General features: G+C 39.8%; 1 pseudogene; it reads right to left on the reverse strand.

Annotated features, from left to right (window-relative positions):
* Window positions 1-208: 208 nt before the first annotated feature.
* Window positions 209-787, reverse strand: LOC147856125 (putative inactive receptor kinase At2g26730 pseudogene; annotated as a pseudogene).
* Window positions 788-4,709: the final 3,922 nt, after the last annotated feature.

Here is a 4,709-nt window from a genome sequence, read left to right on the forward strand (position 1 = left end):
TCAAGCACAAGTATTCAAACAGTGCCAATATGAGCACAACATTGACTAAAAAGGAGAGTGATGTTGCCATATTTTTTGTTTGAAGTTGATGAGAAGATAAAGACAACTATATGAATGTAGTTATGATGTTAATTACAACTTTTCAAAAGTATGTACAGTTGAAATTTGTCAATTAATGTATGGGTACTCAAATAAGATTGAAGTGAGATTAAATATTGACCAACTCAGAATTGATGTCGTAGATTTGGATGAAAAGTTCATGCATGGTGGGACGAAGATCGGGGTTGGGGGCAAAACATGCCAATGCAATTCTCAACAATTGCTCCATCTGTTCTTGGATATACTCAGATTTCATGACATTTGAATCAAAAACCTCCATCGGCCATTGATCTTCATCCACCTTTTGCACCCAATGTGGGAGATGGAGGTCATCACTACCACTAACGATATTGTTTTTATCATCAACATTTGTTGAAGACTTTCCGCTAATAAGCTCTAGAAGAAGCACACCAAAGCTATAGACATCAGCAGAGGGTTGAGCTCGTCGGAGGTCATTGACCTCAGGTGCCATATACCTCATCATTTTCATGTTGGTAGATAAGTCGACAAATGCTAATTGTGCAAAACCATAATCGGCCACAAGTGGGTTCCCATTTCTGTCCATCAACACATTTGATGTCTTCACATTGCCATGCACCACCTTATGCTTGTGGAGATGTGCCAGGCCTTCAGCCACCATCCCCGCCACACTCAATCGCTTCCCCCATTCCATGGGGGGATCTATTGGATTCTCTTTAAGTGAACAAAAAAAAACATTAAAAACATAATATGGTGCACTAATTCCCTCAAAAGATTTGGAAATCTCTCTCATTTACAAGGCAAAAGATATATCACAAGCAAGCGAATGATAACATTGAAAATTTTACCTATTTTTATTGAAATAAAAGTATTTTGTTTGGTATTGAAATAAAGGATTTTACAATGAATATTCACCTAGGACATCTCAAAAGGCATGTATTAGTAAAGATTTTCTCACTGCAATAAATTTAGGGAGGACAATCCGGATTGGGTTTTATAAGCGCAACATACATAACTTAGGTCAATAAGGGAACTACATACATACCATGGGACCAATATTTTATTGAACCTAGATTGGTGTGACATGTTCCACTTAATGACCCTAACTAACTATGATAGATTATCGATCCCTAGCCTCTTCCAAACACCTGTAGAGCTAGCTTATACAAGCTCATGCAATTGAGTACTATAGAGCAAAAACATATTAGAAAGACGACATCTCTTTCTTCTATGGCTAGTAACATTTTGTCCCACCTCTTGAAGTGTTCACTTAGAGAAAAATGGATAGGTGTGTGTGTGTGTATGAGAGAGAGAGAAAGAGAGAGAGCCCTGATCGATGTAGCTCAGTTGGTAAGGTTGCCCAATGGAGACTAGGTGGCCATGGGTTCAACCCCAGCATTCCATAGGGGCATCTATTCGTGAAACGGATATATATATGGTGTAATAGAGAGGGGAGAAAATAGAGATATATATATATATGGTCTAATAGAGAGGTGAGAAATTTGGGTTTCGAACCCAAGATGTAGTGGTAGTAGGGTAAGCTAATTACAATAAAAGGAGAGAGAGATGACCAAGACATATCCAACTTACCATCGATGTCCCATACTTACACATATTATTAGGATGTGTAGCGATATAGTGACATAAAATACATAGTTAGTGAGGATTGAACCTACAACCTCACATAAACAAGATATCATGCTCAACCATTTTGATATGAGTATATATTTGTATTGTACTTGATCTAGAAATACTCTCTAGTCACATACCTCTAGAAAGTTCTAGAGGGTTCTAGAATAATTCGTGACTGGTGTTGAGTCCCTTCAACCTTGATGTGTCATTGATTGGTGTTGAATCCCTTCAAAGGGACCATGGAGGTTACAAGTATTTATACTATGAGTTGAAGTACATGTACATTAGAATATTCTAGAACCCTCTAGAACCGTTTAGTTCTACAACTTTCTAGAGGTATGTATGTAGAGAGTATTTGTAGATCAAGTACATTATAAACAAATACATGCTCATATCAAAATGGTTGAGCATGATATCTTGTTGACGCAAGGTTGCAAGTTTAATCCTCACCAACTATGTATTTTATGTCACTCTATCGTGACATGATGACTAGTACCTTAGAATAGGTAACACGATCATTGTTCACGACTAAAGCCTAGCCCGCACCATTGGTATCTCAAGACCAATGATGAACTTTAACACACATAAATACCCCAAGGAATGTGTGATTAGGCTTGTTATGTCAAGAAGCTTGACTTGTTCCCTCACAACCCAATGATTCCACTAACAAGTACAGAAAGAAGATGAACAAATGCAATAACTGACCGAAGCTTCTTCAGATGTCGTCGGCTTGTGTGAATCAGTAAAGAAGCGTCTAAGAGAGTACCTCCTTGGAGACTGATAGTCTTTCGGATGGGTATGGTAAGATTGGGCTAGCCGGTTTGAATACGGTCGTACTCGGTACGTCCATAATTCAAGTGTTCGGATGGGTCGAAGTCGAATCTGTTGAACGACTCGACTGGGTCAAATCAGTTGATCTATTCGACTAGGTCAAGTTAGTTCCGTTCGACTGGGCCGAACTGGGAAATGAGGTTTCGGCTACCCGTAAAGTCGACCTCATATTCTATGTTGGACCATTAAGAAGAGTTGGCACATCTGAAAAGGCGACTCTTCTTAACTCAATCGGCCTTTCGGCCGCCTTGTGCATTTTTACTCTTAGAAGACGACATTTGAACTTCTGACAACTCGTCGTGTCTCCGGGTTCCAAAGTTGGTAGTTGAAATTGTCGTCAGGTTCATAAACTAAGTAAATACATTTTCTTGACCTTGGCTCAAGTTTTCGGCATTCATTTTTCGGCACAAGTGCAAATGAAAATCCACAGCTTTCCATAATCTGGTCTTTTGCCGATCCAGACCTCTTGCGGAATTTGAAGTCCAAGAGGCGTACTCGGAAATGTATTGATAATGTGCATTGCAGTGAGTAGTGCCTCGGCCCAGAAACAATTGGAAAGTCTGACATGATGCAACATGGAGAAAATTCGCTCCTTAATTGTCCAATTCATTCTTTTTGCAATTTCATTTTGCTCTGGACTATATGGAGTTGTGTATTCTCGTCTAATGCCACGTTCTCAACAAAATCTGACAAATTCGTTTGATTTATACTCCCTGCCATTGTGCGACTATAAGCATTTCAGCTTTTGGCCAGTTTGATTCTCAACCATCACGAGCCACTCTGAGAAGATCATGAACACACAATCTTTTGTTCTAGCTGGATAGGGCCACATCTTGCTAGTCATGTCATCAATGAATGTAACGAAATAAGACGCGTCGCCAAGAGACTAATGTGGCATAGGGCCACAAATGTTTGAATGGACTAATTCGAGTGGCGCTTTGACTCTCTCGGCTCTTTGGTTGGATGTGAGGCGACAACTTGCTTGCCATACTGGAAGTGCTCCCAAAATTGATAGTCGGAGAAGGAGAGCTTAGGGATGTAGCCTTGCTCAGGTGGCCAAGTCATCCATGCGAAAGGGACGACATCAGGATATTGACCAGAAATAAGTCACCCTCTCTGAGTGTGACATACAATGGGTACAATGAATGCACCTTCAACCCCCAAGCAAGCAAGAGGTTGCCTCTTTGGAGCGTTCACCATCCTGACGAGAAGTCAACACAAATGTAGTCATCATCAAGTTGTCCCACTGAAATTAGCGGCCTCGTGAGCTCTAGGACGTCTCGAACCTTGTGTAGTACTAAAGTAGAACCACTCGGAAAACTCCACGTGGTTTTTCCCATTCGGGTTTTCCACACTAAAATCTTGTGTCATTGTATCGTTTCGTTACTATTTCTTCGTTTTCTGTCTGAGCGTTGTCTTACTCATTTCTCTGCACCCAAATACGTACACGAGAAAGCGGTTGGGGCCGGTTATGATCCTAACAGTAGCCTCTTTCTTTGATCCAGTAGTTCCGTTTGTATAAACAACCTCATCCTTGAAAAGCTCTAACTAGATTCCTCTTTAGAGTTGAAAGATCCAGTAGTTCCGTTTGTATAAACAACCTCATCCTTGAAAAGCTCTAACTAGATTCCTCTTTAGAGTTTACTCCAATAAATTGCTTTGGTTTTTGTGGGTAGCCTCCTTCTCTAACCCATTAGTTTTGTTGGGATAGATAGCCTCATGATTTCTTTAAGTGCTCTATCTCTAACTAGATTCCCCCATCAAGTAAATATCCTCTTACTTGCAACGTCACCCTATAGGAGTATATGCCCTAATCAATTAGTTTTGTTTGAATAGATATCCTCGTGTCCTCTTCCATGAGTAGATGCTTTAATCCATTACTTTTTTTTGGATAGATAGCCTCATATGGTTAGCTTTGACTAGATTCCCCCACTAAGTAAGCATCTTACATGAGTAGATACAGATCACACTCTTGGCATGTTAGAAATTTCAACACATGACCTCTTTGATGACAATACGTAACCATATTAGGATACATCATCTTATACATAATATTCGTGTAACATTTATATATTACGTAGAATATATAGGTAATGCTATGAAATGTCATCACCTTGCACATGTTAATGCATGATCACCAAGTGGTATGCTTGCATGAATGTGAAGTG

Source organism: Azolla caroliniana, unplaced genomic scaffold (assembly GCF_043228905.1).
Source record: "Azolla caroliniana isolate FFs.n. ecotype wild unplaced genomic scaffold, voAzoCaro1.0.p SCAF_13, whole genome shotgun sequence".
NCBI classification, from domain to species: domain Eukaryota; kingdom Viridiplantae; phylum Streptophyta; class Polypodiopsida; order Salviniales; family Salviniaceae; genus Azolla; species Azolla caroliniana.